Source organism: Polyodon spathula, chromosome 6 (genome assembly GCF_017654505.1).
Source record: "Polyodon spathula isolate WHYD16114869_AA chromosome 6, ASM1765450v1, whole genome shotgun sequence".
Lineage (NCBI taxonomy): Eukaryota > Metazoa > Chordata > Actinopteri > Acipenseriformes > Polyodontidae > Polyodon > Polyodon spathula.
In genome coordinates this window covers 28,142,247-28,161,575 of record NC_054539.1, presented here as the reverse complement: position 1 = coordinate 28,161,575, position 19,329 = coordinate 28,142,247, and positions in this window count along the sequence as shown.

The following is a 19,329-nucleotide window of genomic DNA, read 5'->3' as shown; positions in this document are numbered from 1 at the left end:
CTTTATTTCGGTAAGCCATCAGAAACTCACCCAAATGATTATTCTTGATTAAGAATTGTGCCACGGTGCATTCCTAAGGACCTTTAGGCTAATTGTAAGAACTGATGGATTTCAACAAAACCTCTTCAACATCTGACGTGTATGTGTATATAATATATAGTAATAGATATATATATAACAATGACAAATGTATAGTATACTATCAATTTTAAATATAATATATATTTGTTTCGTAGCAAAAGTTTTTACTTTTACATATCTTTTTTATAGTTAAAATAACAAGCTTCCGTTTTTTCCCGTTGTGCCTGCCTTTATATTTAATTTCCATGTTCTTATTACAGCCAGGACAGGCTTCATTAACATTTACGTATCAGACCTTGTACCACATAGTGTACCACACACTTCACAGCTCCATCTAGTGCGTGGTATAAATCAAATTTCTTAATACACAGTGGCTTGGACATAATATTTGAGTGTCACTAAGAATCACTCATTCTAATCGAAAACCTTGTGAAAAGGCAAAAAAGATATATTATCTCGCTTTCCAGTTTGTATTTAATTTCACAGAATGTCATAGGTCAATTTATCATGGACATACAGTATGCTCTGAAACAAAGGTGGAGTTTCCATGTGTGTTCTAACTTTACTCGAGACATTGTGCTCTATACATGGCCCTATACATTTCGGGTTTATTTTTGGCCACAAACCTGACCTTCTCGAGTTGTTTTCCCAAAGTGCACACACTTTGCCACTTGAAATGTAAATAACCACAAAAGAAAACTCCCCAAATGGGAAGCTGAAATGTATAGGGCCAGTTTTCAATTTGGCTCAAGCACAATGCCTCAAGTAAAATTAGAACACACATGGAAACTCCCCCATTGACATGTCAATGCCTCTGGAATACAGCATAAGTATGCAATGCATTCATTAGCATTGGTGTATCATTTAGACAGGGGCGAGCCATGTACGTGAGGAATAGCTCTCCAATGGCACTGACATTTTTAACAGAACATTTGAGTGAATAACAAGTCCTGGTAAAATTTACTAAATTGAGAAGTGGTGATAAATACCATTTCTAAAAATAAGTTGTGAAAGCTAAACTTTGATATGTATAGGATGTCTGGGCTGTTATATTAGAAAAAATGGAAATATAAAGAAATATTGTTCTCTTTACTGCTGTTGAAATTGATTATTCTTGTCTTTTTAGTCTTGTTATACAGTTGCCCACTTCTAAAATAGTAAATTTATTGCAAATAGGGATTATCCATTATGGATAATTGTTTTCTCAATGATATGTATAATACATAATACACATAATGTGTAAGGCCCTTAGTTTTCAGCTAATACAGATTTTTTACCAGAACATTTACAGGTTTTACAAAAACTAGGGTCACGCTTTATTTTATGGGGTGCCTATTAACTATTAACAAACTATTAGTAAGTACATTAATAAACATTAGTTACATGTATGTTAACAGTTAGTTAACAGTTAATAGACCATTTGTTTGTTACTTGTATTAATAAACATTGGTTACCAGTTAGTTATCAGTTAATAGACTATTTGTTACTTGTATTAATAGACATTAGTAACTAGCATGGTAACAGTTTGTTGACTGTTAATAGACTGTTTGTGACGTGGTGTCTGTTCTATTTACCCTCACAGATTTGCTGTTGTGTACTTGTATGTGTGGTTTTCTTTTACTGCCTTGCAGTTGGGGGGAAAAAATAAAAGTGCAATTCTTCCACTGGGACCCAGTTCTGCTGTGCCCTACTGTTGAGTTGAATCAGCCGGCTTGTTTCAGCCCACCTACTTGGCATGCTTGGTAAACAATAATACAAATTTACAGATCAGTGGTGACTGTGTTTCCCCCATAGCTGAACTGGTGCGTGTGTAAGCCTATTTTTTTTTTCCTATTAATTTCCTATTCCTATTTGCAGTAAAAAAAAATAGCAGTACATTTTTTCTTCCTGTTTTACGCGCTGCCTTGTTGTGTGACTGCACACATTCGAGAACCAGGTTATCGCTGCACTGCACCCTAGTGCAGTACCGTGCACTTCCCTATACTCCTCTCGTGATTGCCTACCGCAGCCACTCAAGTCTGTGTATCCATCCCGGTGTATGCTATGCTCTACCCCGGTTGTTTTGACTACACTCGGTTAAGGCTAGGTGCCCTCTGTGCTTAAACGCTCCATGCCTCAGTGCTTAGCGCCCCAGCATGTCAATAACACCTGCACTTAGTGCCCCGATTCTTCAGTGCACCAGTACTACTTCACTCTGTGTCCTCGGTGCTTCTGCTCCTTTGGTGCTTTAATAGACAGGTCTACACCCTATGGTGTTTAAACAAAGCCCTTAGTTCACAGTACAATTGGTGTTGTGTTAAAAAGTATTGGGTCTGATAGCCACTGCCTCACCAGCCACTCAATTGGGGTTACTCAACATGCGTCCATTCCAAGTGTGGCTCGGTGCCTTTCATCTACACCCCACGCGTGACAGTCACCGTGGGCTGACCATGTGTTGTCTATGCTGGGAAGCCCTACTCTGACAGAGGCAAGCCTCTCACCCAAGTGAAAGCATAAGGATGGGAATGATACACAACCGTCAACTGGTGATGACAGACGCATCCAGCTCTGGTTGGGGGGTGATCTGGATCAGGGTGCTGGACATACCTTGCAAATAAATCTGCGAGAGCTGAGAGCAGTGCACCTCGCGCTTCAGCATTTCCTTCCTGTGCCCCAGAACAGATATGTCCTTGTCTGCACGGACAACATGTCAGTAGTGGCGTACGTGAACCACCAGGGAGGGCTCCGGTCCCCGGGGTTACACTGGAGGTCCACTAGGTGTCAACGCCCTAGCCCACGAGTGGCTCAAAGCGCTTTTCTATGCTTTCCTGCCGATGCCGCTGCTCCCTGTCTTTTGCTTAGCGGATGTGATTGTTCCGTGACTGATGATGCAGTCATGCCCCAAAAAGGAGGGGGACAGTGCTTGAACTGTAGCAAGTAGCCGATCTGAAAAGTAGTAAACACCCACTGGTGCACTGACACCAATACTCCAGATGGCTCACTGATAAGGGGCCCTGGACCTAAGGCAGTAAACCCATAGGTCCACTGCTTACCTGGTGGCTTGGCCTGAGGCTCTTGCCTCTGCGCCAGGAGGCGGTCTGTCCGCAGGGACAGCTGGCTGTGCTGGTCTCTGAAGCTGCTGACACAGGGATAAAAATCCAGGCATATGCAATAGCAAGCAATGAACATACAAAATGTACAGTTGCTGCCTCATCTATTACCGGACCCTACAGTGCATCTATTACCATGAACCCACCACCAAGCGTCCAACAGTATGTGACCCTGTACAGCGCAACCTCACCACTATGTGACCCAGTACAGCGCAACCCTACCACTGTGTGACCCAGTACAGCGCAACCCCACCACTGTGTGACTCAGTAGAGTGCAAGCCCACCACCGCATGACCCAGTACAGGATGACCCCATCATCGCGGTACACCTTTACAGCAACAGACCACCACCGTGAGCCCTGTTAGAGCACATCACCGCACACAACTTTGTAGCTATACTTGCTATACTGCCTGAGATGCATTCAGGGTCATTATTGTTATTGTGAAGTAGCTGCATGGTTTGTTTCAAGTTATTGTTACTATTTTTTATCACATTACCTTAACAAGTTGCTGTTCTTCATTAAAGACATATTTTCCATGCAGAGTTTTGATAAATGACACTTCAGAAGCAATTCATAGTCAAAGCACTTTTTTTTTTGATTATTTGGTCTACAGTACCAAAATAAATAAAGTCAAATCACAGTGAAACAACATTCTGCTTCCCTCTCTAACAAAAATAGTTCTAACATAATAGTATGTGCTCGGTTGGAAAATAAAACTTAAAAAAATATATACAGTTTATTATTATTATTATTATTATTATTATTATTATTATTATTATTATTATTATTATTATTATTATTATATTAATAATGACAATAATAATAATCCTGGCTTCTTTTCAAATAACCATGGTTCCTTCTTTATTTGCTACTTTACAATATGCTATGCTAAATTAAGGTTAGGCATTGAACAAACGAATAATGAAAACAAGGTTAAAAAAAAAAATCTCCTAAGATTTCTATTTAACTACTAACTTCAGCTTACCCTAGAAGTTCCCTTTCAATTCGAATGACAACCATTACCGAATGGGAAGAGCCTCTCTGACCGTCAATTTCTGAGCAAATATACAAAAGCTGCCCTATCAGGACCCTGCTGTGAGGGGGAAGTCCCTCCCACCTCCTGCTGAAGAGGGACATCCTCACAGTAGCACATCGCTATTTTCTCTCTGAGACAGGTCGTACATTGCTTTTGCTTTTACATACCGAATTCGGAGCATTTGTTGGATTTATCCTCAAATTAATGACTTATTCACGGTACAAGCCTCGCTCAAGTGTGTCCTTCCTTTATTCTCGCATCAGTTTTCTGGCTTGAGAGCTGGTTTCGACCCCTCTGAAGAGATTAGCAAGCGGCCATTGCTCTTTTCACTACACAAGGCCTCATGCAGTTCTTACACTGTGTGAGAGCTGTTGTGGTGCTGTAAGGACCACGCGGCCTCGTGGTGTCGTCCTCTACACCAATTTAATCAGCCACAGCAACCAAAACAAAACAAAACAAAAAAACCCAGCTCAGGCCTAGTGCCCCTCTCAATTCTCGGGCTTTCCTAGCGCGGCTGCACTTGCCCTCAGTGACCACGTCGATTGAATCGGCTGCATAGCCCGGCATCGACCGTGGTTTTTCCCATGGTACACGTCGGTGCCGGTCGAGTTGGCTCCGCTCACCTCTCAAGGGAGGCAAGGTGGTCACCGCCGAGGCGGAACCACTCGAGGGGACAGCCACCAGGGGACAGGCAGTCGCCGCGCAGGCACTGCTCCCCTTCCCCAAGGGACAGATGGTTGCGGCTCAGAAACTGCTTCCCTTCTCCATGCAGGCGCATACATGCACCGTCACAGTCGCCTCGAAGGCACCCAAGCTCGGCTGACCGGCGCTTCATGGAGCTGGCAGAGACTGTAAGGGCTCGGCAGACCATGCTGGAGACCCTATTGAAATCTCAAGGCAGGCTTCCCCCTACCACCAGGCAGCTCCATCCCCCACAGTTTCATTCCCCATCCCTTCTGATTAGACCCCCTAGCCCAGGTGAGCTATCCTTGTCCGCGTCCAGATCGGACGTCTCGGACCCAGCCGCTTCCATCGGGCAGGCTACTGTGGGAGGCTCCGTAATGCCCTTGCCACATGTGTTGCATAGGGAAGAGTTCTGGGCCCTAATGCAGCCTGCAGCTGCAGCCACGGACGTTTCCTGGCTGGCAGAACAAGAGGAAAAGGGGAACCGCTTCTGCCAGCAGAAAGGGCACCCACAGCATGCCCTCCCCCTATACCAGGACTTCCTGGAACTGGTGCGTTCCTCCTGGAGCAACCCAGTGTCTGCACCTTCAACCTCTAGAACAGCAGAGTCTCTGCTTCTTATTGCAGAAGCCCAAGAAAAGTACCTAGGCATATTCCCCACTATCGGGGACACGGTCATGGTTTTGGTGCAAGGTTCCACCTTCACCAAGGGGGATAAAGACCCAACCTGTCCATTCAAGCCTTGCAGAACAACAATGCGATGCTCAAAAAAGCTTACGCATCGGCAGAGCTGCCGGCCCGAGCAGTAAATGCCATGGCCATACTGGTGCTCTACCAGAATCAGTTGGCAGAGAGGCTGCAGGTGAGGGCTACACAGACAGACACGGGGGAGCTCCAGGCGGTGGCTAAGGCGATGACCGACCTAATAGGGGAGTTAGATCAGGCATCAGGAGGTTGCTGGTGACCGCCCTCTGGCATTTGTGGCTGACACAAGTCAAGGTCATGGAGATTGCGAAGGTGGTGCTACTGGACGCCCCCATTACATCAGGGCAGACTTTTGGGGCGACCATTGATGTCCCACAAGGCCACGGAGGTCGCCTCCAAGTTTTTGCGCCTTCCGGCTTCCCGTCAGCGCCAAATGTGGCATAGGCAGCCTGCCAGGGTGAAAGGTTCTGAACATTGCCCTCCACCCCAGAATAGACAAGCAGGCAGAGACAGAGGCAGGCCCATACTCCTTCAACAGGAGATCACCAATCTTCGAAGGAAGAACGCTGTACGCTTGATAAGTCCAAGCGATGCCCTCAGCGGCTTTTACTCCAGGTACTTCCTGGTGCCCAAAAGAGACGCCGGTTTCAGACCAATTATGGACCTCAGGGTCCTCAATTTGTTCCTCAAGCAGAGGAAGTTCAACATGTTGACAGCATAGCATATCCTCCAGTCTGTCCAACCGGGCGACTGGTTCACATCGATCAACATGCAAGACACCTACTTTCATGTCCTGATCCATCCCTTCGCCTTTCAAGGCAACGCGTATGAATTCTGTGTGCTGCCATTTGGCCTCTTGCTGGAGCCCCGCACATTTTCAAATTGCATGGATGCAGCACTGGCTCCATTCAGGCTGCGGGGTATTCGGATCATAAACTATCTGAACGATTGGTTGATTTGTATGCAGTTAAAGATCATGTTGTCTCAGTCCACAGTGTTCCTGGGGATCAAACTGAACTCTATGAGCATGCTTGCCTCACTGTCGGAAGACAGGATTCGGTCATTGGAGACCACACTCTCCCTATTCAGAGAGGACGCTCTCCTACAGGTCAAACTATATCAAAGGTTGTTGGGTCTGATGGCAGCCACCTCGGGAATACTTCCACTAGGGCTGCTGAGAATGCACCCACTTCAAGCCTGGGTGAATACGCTCAAGGTGCACCTGGTCCGAGATCGGTACGGGCTGGTGCGAGTGTCCAGACAATGCCGGATGACACTGGAGTGGTGGCTCCATCTCCGCAATCTGCGCCTTGGATCCTCTCACAGAAGGGAAGTGATCACTACAGACGCCTCTAGTCTGGGCTGGGGAGCGGTCTGGAATGCGAGAGGAATAAGAGGTCAGTGTAAGGGACATTGGCAGCAAGCGCACATAAATGCACAAGAGCTGCAAGCAGTGAGCCTGGCATTATTACATTTTTGCCAGCAATTAGCGCACAAACATGTGCTGGTCCAGGTGGACAACACCACAGTGGTAGCCTACATAAATCGCCAAACCTCGGAGTGGAAGCTGCATCCTCAAGTGGTGGAACAGATTTGGGAGAAGTTTCGGCCGGCACGAGTCGACCTCTTTGCCACAGCCGAGTCCACTCATTGCCACCTATGGTTCTCCGTGGAGAGAGACGGGAGTCCCCTAGGAGTAGATGCGCTATCTCAACCCTGGCCATAGGGGCTCTTGTATGCATTCCCTCTACTACCATTAATACCCCTGACACTAGAGAGGATCAGGGTGGAGAGAGCACAGGTTCTGCTGGTTGCACCCAGATGGCCGAGGCGCACCTGGTTTGCTCTCCTCTCCGACATGTTGTCGGATCAGCTGTGGCAGCACCCGCTGCACAAGGATCTCCTGAGCCAAGCGAAGGGGCTATTATGGCACCAGAACCCAGCCCAGCTCCAACTCTGGGTCTGGCCGTTGAATGGAGCCATCTATTCAGACGAGGTTTGCCCAGATGCAGTGATAGAAACACTAGTCTGCTATGGCGCCGAGCACTAGAGCCCAGTACTCATATAAATGGAAAGTTTTCCAAGACTGTTGCCTTGCCAAAGGTCACGATCCGGTGACTTGCCCGAATAAGACGATATTAACCTTCTTACAACACCTGTTTGACGCAGGGAAATCAGCGTCCACTTTGAAGGTATTCCTGGCAGCAATATCAGTGTGCCATGACAAAATTGACTCGGTGTCCCCTGGGGCATATTTCCTGGCAGTGCAGTTTCTTAAAGGGGCTCAGAGGCTTCATCCTCCCATGAAAAGTATGGTTCCCAAGTGGGATCTAGAACTGGTACTGCAGGCCCTTATGTGTCCTCTATTTGAGCCCATGGCGTCAGCAGAACTGCACCCTGTTTCATTAAAAGTGGCATTTTTAATAGCCGTTGCATCTGCCAGACGAGTAAGTGAGCTTCATGCGCTATCCATCGATGACACATGTATGGCTTTCACTGGAAGTGACTCGCAGGTAACACTAAGAACAAATCCATCCTTTTTGCCAAAGGTGGTATCCTCATTCCATATTAACCAATTAGTGGTTCTGGAAACTTTCAGATCTCCTCTGCACGAGTCAGAGGAGGACTGTAGACAACACATGCTATGCCCAGTTCGGGCTCTGCGATGTTATTTGGATATGACGGTGTACTGGAAGACAGTCCAGCCAGCTGTTTGTCTGCTACGTGTCCTCAGGCCCTATCGAAGCAACGTCTAGCGCACTGGGTGACAGATGCAATACACTTAGCGTATGAACAGATGGACTCCCTGTTACCAGGGGACATTACGGCCCATTCTACCAGGGGCCAGGCAACTTCGTGTGCTTTCCTTCATGGCACCTTCTTAGATGAGTTATGCAATGCTGCTACATGGACAGGTTGTCAGACATTTGTGCGTTTTTACCGCCTTGATGTGACAAACCGAACGAGACCCTTTCTGGGCTCTAAAGTTTTGCAGGCGGCATGCCCTTAGGTGTCATGTGGGCTCTGTTGCTATTCCCTTGAGGCTGTACTGTCAGTAATCTGGAGCCACGACAGCTTTGGTACAGCTTTCCCATTCGGTAATGGTTGTCATTCAAATTGAAAGGGAACTGTCACAAAGACGGCCGGCGAGGGGAACGTCAGACCAGAAACAAGAACCAGGAAATAAACGACAGAGAGGTGGAGTTTGGTGGAGCTGAGCGAAAGGTCTCGCTCAGCATTTAATAGTGCACAGGCAGATAGAAAATAAATGGTTGTAAGACAAACAAAAACACAGGACATGGCACTGGTAGCCAAAATAAACAGAAAAACAAAACTGACTAACATTTAAACAAACAGTGGACTAACAAACAAACACGGTGAGTGAAAACAACTGTTATATATATTTTACTTTACTGTTTACTTTTCTCATTTTTAATTCTCTCCTCTCCACACCTGTTCTCCACTCACCGAACACACAACCCCGAGTGAGTGAAAATATGCAGGTTTTATGCAGCTGTACCGAGACTCAATTGCTAATCAATCATTCAATTGGAGTCACGGTACAACTGCACGTGAATTAATAAAGTGCAATTCCCCATGCTCACATATTATTAAATTTTACTTGCACGTGAAGTGCTGTGCAATCCTCGTGCCTAAATACAAATATACATTTTAAACACTCGTGTTACACAGACCCGTTTATATCCCATGTACCAATGACTATACACCAACATTAACATACAACATATAACACAAAATACACACAGGAGCGGGCACTTTGCCACAGGAATGACAGGTTATTACCATAACCTTAGTTCCCTGAAAGAGAATGACAACCATTACCCTTTCAGGTCGTGTCCACAGCTGACCTTTGATTTCGAAAGAAAATGGCGACAGGCAACATTTTGACAGGCAACAAAACACTATAGGAGGGGCAGTGGTCAGCCAGAACAGAATTGGAATGGTAACCTTGTTTGATTTACAGTGTACCTGTGGGAACAGGAGCAGGTCTGGATCCACAGTTACCATGGGTGCAAGCAGAATTAATGTGGCAATGAGACAGAGGGAGAAAACTGCAGTTTTAACCCTAAGCATGCGTCTCAGCTCAACAGGTGTGCTAGTATTTTTGTGAAAAGAAACAAGTACACACTGAGAAACCATTTTTCTCACACAAAACAGTAAACACTCGAATACCGTTAATTATGTATTACATTTTTGTAATAAAAAACTACATTTTTATTTTCAACTTCAACGAGTTAGCAGCCTGAGAGAACACAAGCGGCCGAGCCCGGGTAAGGGGCGACGGAGCTGCCTCCTTCACACAGAGCACAAGGCCACTGAGCACAAGGCTGCACAAATGTGTAAATAGCAATTACTATAATCATGTCAATTTAAATCGCATTAACAGTGCAATTACACAAGAGAATAGTGTGTTATTTTTTCTTCATTGGCATCGTACCTTTTTAATTCAACCAGCAAAATATTTTCTACACAATTAAAAATGAACTAGACTTTATTGTAGTAAAAAAAATAATAACAATACACTACTGTAACAAGGGGGAGATCTGTGCTGACTCTTCTGGTTTGTTCATAGTGCTGCAAGAAGAGGGCAGCAGCCTTATAATATCTGCCTGTTGGTCATGGCAGTGACACAGAGAGGGTGTGTGGCTTTCCCTCTACCTAAACGGCGGGCCTTGGGGGGATTGCTAGCCCTATAAAATAATGTTCTGCTGTTCCCTCAGGTCTGCCCCTCTAAGAAGTGCCGAGCTTGTGGAAGCTCTGGTCCAGAACGGCCAGGAGAAAAAAGACCTGAAAGAAACCTAAAGAGAAGAAAACAAAAAAAAATAGTGGTAGTGGGGAAACCTTGGGCAGACCCCATAAGTATATAGACAGCAGGCTCAGGGAGCAGTAAGCGATGGACGGGGACCCAGGCTAAGCGGGTAGCGACGGTCAGGGCAACGCTGCCGAGTGCAGCACCTTTTCTTTGTAGTTTTTGATTACCGTGTTTTATTTTCTTTTTGATTTTGCATTTTGTTATTATTATTTCTGAGCACTTGGGGAAAGCACCTGAATATTTGCTTACCTATGGGTATTCCCGTGGTTCTGCTTACTATCTTTGGTATTCAGGCCACAGGCAACAGCGCCTCTGCGGGCTAAAAGAAAAAAAATAACTAAATAAAACTGGGCACCTGTGCGGTGTTTCAAGTACACCCTTCTATCTTCCGTGTGTCCGTGAATTACACACCATGCTTCCACAATGACATTTCATGGAGCATCTAAATTTTAGTTCATTTGATCACACCATTTAGTAAGATAAGTAATTCTATTCGATAGAAGACTTGTGCTGAACAAAAGACTACTTATGTGAACAGTACTCTTTACAAAATAAATTACTTTACTATATTATACATTATATATATATATATATATATATATATATATATATATATATATATATATATATATATATATATATATATATATATATATATATATATAGACAGACACACACTGAGTATACAAAACATTAGGAACACCTGCTCTTTCCATGAAATAGACTGACAAGGTGAATCCAGATGAAAGCTATGATCCCTTATTGATGTAACCTGTTAAATCCACTTCAATTAGTGTAGATGAAGGGGAGACAGGTTAATGAAGGATTTTTAAGCCTTGACACAATTGAGACATGGATTGTGTATGTGTGCCATTCAGAGGGTAAATGGGCAAGACAAAAGATTTAAGTGCATTTAAACAGGGTATGATAGTAGATTCCAGGCGCTCTGGTTTGAGTGTGTCAAGAACTGCAATGCTGCTGGGTTTTTCACGCTCAACAGTTTCCTGTGTGTATCAAGGATGGTCCATCACCCAAAGGACATCCAGCCAACGGCAGGCCAGTGGTCGAAAACGGCTCATTGATGAAATAGGCCAAAGGAGGTTGACAGGAATTGTGCAGAGCAACAGACGGGCTACAGTTAGTCAACTGACAGTCCAGTACAACATTAGTGACGAAAGACTCATAAAAGAATGCACAACTCGTCGTACCTTGACACGAATGGGGTATGGCAGCAGATGACCTAACAGTTCCACTTCTTTCAGCAAAACACAAGAAACTGCGGTTGTAGTGGGCTAAGGAACGAAAGCACTGGAGGATTGGAAAAACATTGTCTTTTTTGATGAATCCCAGTTCCTGCTGTTTCAAGCTGATGGGAGGACTAAGGTATGGAGAAAACCACACGAGTACATGCATCCATCATGCCGCGTGTCAATGTTACAGGCTGGTGGTGGTGGTGTGATGGTGTGGGGTGTGTTTTCACAGCACACATTGGGACCCTTGATAAAAGTGGAGCAACGTTTGAATGGCACAGGATATATGAACATCATTGCCAATCAGGTGCATCCTTTCATGGCAGCAGTGTATCCATCTGCTAATGGATTGTTTCAGCAGGATAATGACCCATGCCACAAGACTAGGATTGTCCAGGAATGGTTCCACGAACATGACAGTGAATTCAGCTTACTGCAGTGGCCTGCCCAGTCACCAATTGAGCATCTGTGGGATGAGATGGAACAAGCTATTCGGAGAAGAGATCCACTACCAGCCAACTTGACACAACTGTGGGAAGCATTGGAGACAACATGGGCCAGCATCCCTGTGGAACGCTTTCAACACCTTGTGGAGTTCATGCCCTGACGAATTGAGACTGTTCTGAGGGCAAAAGGGTGTGCAACTCAGTATTAGGAAGTGTGTTTTTTACACTCAGTTGTGTGTGTGTGTGTGTATATATATATATATATATATATATATATATATATATATATATATACACACACACACACAACTGATTTTTTTTTTTTTTTTTTAAGCGAACATAAAGTTGACAGTCTACCACAGAACCAGCGGGCTTGATGCACAAAGCAAGCACCACCTCCTTCTCTGTTTGGCTGCTAGCAACATCTATCTTTACAGCGATTTGATGAAAATAACTGAATGGCAGCATTATTAAATTATGTACCTATCAAAAGCTGAAATTGTGCTGCTCATCATGGTGACGTCAATTTGTCCAGCTCTTTTGTTGTTTCAGCAACAGCAATTGATAATTAAAGGAACAGCAGTCTGTCAGAGCTGGTGGTCGCACTTCAGCCGAGTGTTAATGGGCAATGCGTGTCCAGTTTTCAATGCACTATAAAACCGGACTCACTAGCCAAAATACTGTGCATACAACCAAAACAGAAATGCATTTAAGCAACTTTATATGTTTCATTACTGATAGTGGCATCTATTACAAATCTGATATCCGAGTGTGGTGCTTATTCAAGGGCGGCAGTAAATCAAAGTAATATGAGATGCTGCCGTTTAAAGTGGACTTTTAGAGGGATTCAACAATAGAATAATAAATGCTCTACTTAGAACCTCTGAGGCTTATAATCATACATTAATCACCACACAATTGGGTGTGATTGTTTTAAAAAAAAAAAAAAGATATTTAGTTTTTACTACAGGGACTATTAGAAGCAAATGTATTAGCCACACACAGTATTTTGGATTTAGAATAGGCAAACAAACCAAAATGTACATATTGTGGCTAGAATTTGATTTTTACTTGTCACGTGGTATCTTACTCATTAAATTTTGAGAAGTAATGTCTGTTTTATGGCAGCTTGTGAGATATATATATATATATATATATATATATATACACACACACCGTATTACTTAAATTTGGCGCCACCCTCATATTAAAGACACCCTCGTATTGATGCCGCAGTCATATATCAGCTTTATACTAGAGGCCGCCCTCGAATCAACGGCGCTATCAATAAAGAAATATTGAATGCCTATGTACATGTAACGCCTCCGAAGAGACAGGAGCCTCAATCTAGCACATAAATTACAAACTAATGTACACACACATAGTAAGCACATTTTATTTTATGGTAGTACAGTTCTGAAAGAAAATCCAAGATAAACTGCATACAGAACAGCATTCCTTCTGAAGTTCTTATAGGTGGTTTTGTTGTTTTGTTTTTAGTTCAATTGCAATTCCTGTACAAATAAAATAAATGTGCTTATTATCTGAGAAGATTTAGTTTTGGTTTCTCATGCAAAAAATAACAGAGTAGGATATACTGAAGTTTTTACAGAAATCAAGCTAATATTCTGAGGTAATTTTTGATACAGAAAAACATCTGTGTCACACTCTTGGATTTAACCCGCCACACCAGCATTGTCCCACCCCTTAACAACCAATACACTCTCTTGATTCGCTGGAACAGTACTCCCCTGACCTTCTAACTCCCACCTAATAGGCTCGTGGTAACTGTCACCGATAAATGTACTGTAGTCAAAGTAGGTTAGCCACACACACTGCTACATATAGGTAGGCTACCATATTACAGAAAATAAGGAACCGCAATACTTCTAAAATGTCATAAATCATGTAATAAAATATTGCAGCGTTTGAAAATCGTAGTAGTATTAATAAAGGCTGCCCTCTTAAGCACCACAGTCATTTTGATCAATTTAAAATAAACACTGCGGTACCAAACTGAAGTAATACGGGGTGTTTGTAAGAAAAACTCAGCTGTTAATGGTGATTACAACGTTACTCCTTTCGCTCTTTAACACTCTGAGTTTGCAGTTAGATAACATCAATATATTGATTTTAACAAGAACATTTCCAAATTCCATTTTAACATAAAGACCTTGATAAATAAATAAATAGATACAGTAGCAGTCATTGTGAAGTTAGGTTACCACAAACACCCACTTTAGTAAAACTCTTAGTTATTATCTCATTTTTCATTTAGATATAAAATACATTATTTCTGATCATTTCATTAACAAACACGCCTCACTTTCAATGTTCTCTATGACAGAGAGAAGACATTATACAAGTGAAGTATCCTCAAAAATCACCCAATTCCACTTACAACAAAATGTACCAGTATATCTTTTTGTTGGTTGTTGCCAGATAATACATTGACTTGTTTTATTTAAATATAACTTTTTTTGTCTTTTATGTAAAGATGAGAAACATTCTAGACCTGAAGAGACACTTGAACAGTAGCATCTGTCAACTAGATTTCTCCATTAGTTACACTTTGCTGCAAGTCAGTGGTAAGAATTGCAAATAAGTTTGTCTCAGATAAAGTAATGACAAATCTTTTTTTTTTTTTTTAATCCCTGTTAAACAGGGAACAATTAGTCAAAAAACCTCGGCATTCTAAAAGGTCAAAAACAAAATATAAGGTTATTATCAGAACCAGGAATACTGCAGCTACCAATCTCTGCTCTAACCGAGGAGTTTAAGTGCGCCAAAGTCCGACTGGAAATGACATTAGTAGATTCATGTGACAAATGCGTAAGGGAGGGAGCACCTGTGTTGAAAACTGGAAGAAAATGGGCAGCAAAGAAAGCTGTGGAAGATGCTGAGGCTGCCCTCGAATCAGAGATATGGGGCAAGTTCAGCATGGAAAAGGAGGTTTTGGTCTTAGTTCAGCTCCTCCTACATGGCAGAAGGCAACCCCGGCTCAATGGAGGAAGCTGGTAGTCAATGAGGTGCAAAAGCAGGAAGAAAGGATCAGGTGTGTAAAGCCCATTTCTCAGGTCAACCAGGGAGAATGGATGAGATGGGAGAGTGTGGAACAACACAAGATTGGCTGGCAAGACCTATGGACAATGGAACAGAGCAGGATCAGTTTCCTCATCAGATCAGCATATGATGTTCTCCCATCACCACAGAACCTAAACCTCTGGGTGGGTGAGGATTCCTCTGATGTCCTTTGTGTCTATTACCTGCAACATTAAGGCACTTTTTGACAGGATGTAAAGTGGGTCTTAGCCAAGGACGGTTTACTTGGCGCCATGACCAGGTGCTGCGATGTTTGGCCTTAGCATTGGAAGACAAGCGTAACCTGACCAATAAGTTGCCACCAGTTCCATCAAAGCATTACACACAAAAGGAGAGCAACCACCAAGAAAAGGTGTTAAAATCAAGCCTCGCTCAGGACAATTCGAAGCTGCTAGAGACTGGAAGATGCTGGCAGATGTTGGTCAACGGATTATTTTTCCACCTGAGATTGCCACCACTAACCTTCGACCAGACATTGTCTTGTGGTCTGGATCAGCACGCCTTGTTCATCTGGTAGAGTTAACAGTGCCATGGGAGATGCTGTGGATGAGGCGTATAAGAGGAAGAAACTTCGGTATACTCAACTAGCTGCTGAAGCGGTACAGCGAAGATGGAGATGGTTTGTCGAGGATTTGTGGCACACCCTACAACCCGGTTTCTCAGAGATGACGGGTTCAATGGCCAAGAGTTGCGTTGCACAGTGAAGAACTTATCTGAAGCAGCAGAAAGGAGCAGCAACTGGCTGTGGTTGAGAAGGAAAGATACTGGTTGGGGATCTCAATCACAATAGAAAGAAAGCAATGCTGATGTACAGGTAAGTCAGCTGGGCTGAGCTGAGTGGGGGATAGAGGGAGGTGATGCTGGGACGCCAAAATCACTATTGAGCCCTCTTCAGGTGTCATGGGCTTGAAGACCCCAGAGATGTACCCTACTTAGCTCAATCCAGACAGTTGTCATGCTGATGCACCGGGGAGACCGCACTAGGTTGATCCCCGGAGCCAGCACCGCAGCCAGCATAAAAGAGACTGCTGACACTCAAAACTTTCATTTTTCCCTCAAGGCTGCTGCAATAACACAGCGACCTTGAAGGTTAATGGTAACATTTCTGTTTCAAGGAATGAGGGTTATGATAATAACCTAACGTTCTCTTTCAAGTACAAAATGTAACCATTATGGGTAGACACACCAAAGCTGTCACAAGAAAAATTGCAGACCAAGTGAAAAGGCTTGTCCAAGCATAGGAAGAGCCAGTGGCAAGAGACCACCGCTGGCTAGGGGTAACTGGTTCTCTGGCTGGAGACCGAGGCCAGGGCCTAAGAAAGACCTGCCCCCTCCCAAGCCCAAGGGAGACCGCCCCAGAGGGGCCCCAGCTACCACCAACCCCCCCCCCAACCGGACTGACCAAAGGACACGACCCATGGCAAGGATGCACCCAGGACTCCTGGGTGCTATCGACAATGAGACACGGATACGCTCTACAATTCCGCTTAGGTCCACCACCCTTCAAGAGTGTGCTCCTTACTACAGTCGAACCAGCGAGCATGATACTCCTTCAACAGGAGATCGCCAATCTTCAAAAGAAGAACGCTGTGCGCTTGGTAAACCCAAGCGATGCCCTCAGTGACTTCTACTCCAGGTACTTCCTGGTGCCTAAAAGGGAAGGTGGTTTCAGACCTAGCCTGGACCTCAGGGTCCTCAACTTGTTTCTCAAACAAAGGAAGTTCAACATGTTGACAGCACAGCATGTCATCCAGTCCGTCCAGCCGGGAGTCTGGTTCACATCGATTGACTTGCAAGACGCCTACTTCCATGTCCCAATCCATCCCGCGCACAGAAAGTATCTGCGCTTCGCCTTTCAAGGCAACGCGAACAAATTCTGCGTGCTGCCGTTTGGCCTCTTGCTGGCGCCCCGCACATTTTCAAAGTGCATGGATGCAGCACTGACTCCACTCAGGCTGCGGGGTATTCGGATACTGAACTATCTGGACGATTGGCTAGTTTGCGTGCATTCAAAAGCATGCGACGAGGCGCACACAAAACAGGTCATAGGTCATGTGTCGAAGTTAAAGCTCTCCATACATCAACAGAAGAGCAGCTTCGTTCCGTCTTCCCCTTGGCTCCCCTCACAGAAGAGAAGTCGTCACTACGGACACCTCCAGCCTGGGCCTGGGAAAGAAATAAGAGGTCAGTGGAAGGGCAGCAAGCGCACAAACATTTTCGCCAGAAGTTAGCGCACAAACATGAACAAACATGTCGTCCAGACAGCCTACATAAACCACCAAGGCGGCCTGCGCTCACTGGGCTTTCACCACGCAGTGCAGACTCCTGTCCTGGACGCACAAGAACTTGCTCTCTATCAGGGCAGTTCACCTTCCTGGTGTGGACAAAAAGGCAGCAGACCACCTGTCCAGAACAGCTCCAGACAGTTTGGAATGGAGACTGCACCCTCAGGTGGTGAAACAGATTTGGGAGAGGTTTCATACTGCAGAAGTCAACCTCATTGTCCCCTATGGTTCTCTATGGAGAGACATGCTAGCTCACCTCTGGCCACATATATGGATAAGATGGCGTCCTGGAGACAGTCCAACCAGCTGTTTGTCTATTATGGGTCCCGCTCTAGAGGTCAGGCCCTATCGAAGCAACGTCTAGCGCACTGGGTGGCAGATGCTATATACTTGGCGTATGAACAGATGGACTCCCCCTTACCAGCGGACATTACGGCCCATTCTACCAGGGGCCAGGAAACTTTGTGGGCTTTCCTTCATGGCGCCTCCTTGGATGAGCTTTGCAATGCTGCTACATGGACAGGTAGTCAGACATTTGCACGTTTTTACCACCTTGGTGTCGCAAACTGAGCGATGCCCCCTCTGGACTCTAGGGTGTTGCAGGCGGCATGCCATTAGGCATCATCTGGGCTCTGAGGCTATCACCATGAGGCTGTACTGTCGGTAATCTGGAGCCACGACAGCTTTGGTACAGCTTCCCATTTGGTAATGGTTGTCATTCCATTGAAAGGGAACATTAGGTTATTACCATAACCCTGGTTCTCTGAAAGAGAATGACAACCATTACCCTTCTAGGTCGTGTCCCCAGCTGACCTCTGATTTTGAAAGAAAATGGCAATATGCTATTGTGAGGATGACCCTCTTCAGCTTGGAGGGACTTCCTCCTCACAGCAGGGCCCTGATAGGACAGCTTTTTTATATATGATCAATGGTTGACGGTCAGAGTGGGCTCTTCCCGTTTGGTAATGGTTGTCATTCTCTTTTAGGGAACCAGGGTTATGGTAATAACCTAACGTTTCTTTTAAATACCTGCATGGTGCCTAAAGCACTATTACGGGACTACAGAATGCTTAAACACTCACTCTATTATAGTACAATGTACGGTACATTGTCAATGGTACGTTGCAGTACACGGTGTGGTACACAGTGCATGCCACGGTACCCATCATGGTATGGTGCATGGTACACAGTACTGTGCAACTAGTACGGTACGATGCAACAGACAAGTATGCCCTGTATGGTGCACAATGCATGGTACGATGCAAAATGTATGGTATATTGCACAATGCATAGTATGGCGCAAACAGTATGGTGCGGAGCATGGTACAAAGTACAGTACACTACTGTTACATTAACCTTGTTTACTTAAGAATGGTGGTAGATCAGTGACCTAGTTACTGAGGAAGCACTATGCAGGGATGCTCACCTGAATATCTTCTAGCTTAACACCACACAGCCCTAAAACTGGATGAAACCTGATGTCAAGCTGTGACATCCTTCACAATGGCATTGCATGCAGATACCAGAGCATCAACGAAACACTGCGGGAAGGACAGCGAGCAGTCAAGACCTGGAGCAGAGCTGAGCCCAGCAACGGCTAGTGAATTGGTAGGGTAACCTCATTCATTGTAGAAAGTACCGACAGGTACAGGAGCAGGTCTGGGACCAACAGTTACCACAGGAGTGAAATAGGGATGCCCACCTATAATGCTTATTGGCTAACCAACAACTCGAAACCGAAGGAAAGCATACTGCTAGAGCCCTAACAGTCTTCACACTAATTCTGCAAGCAGATCTTAATGTGGCAAAGAGAAAC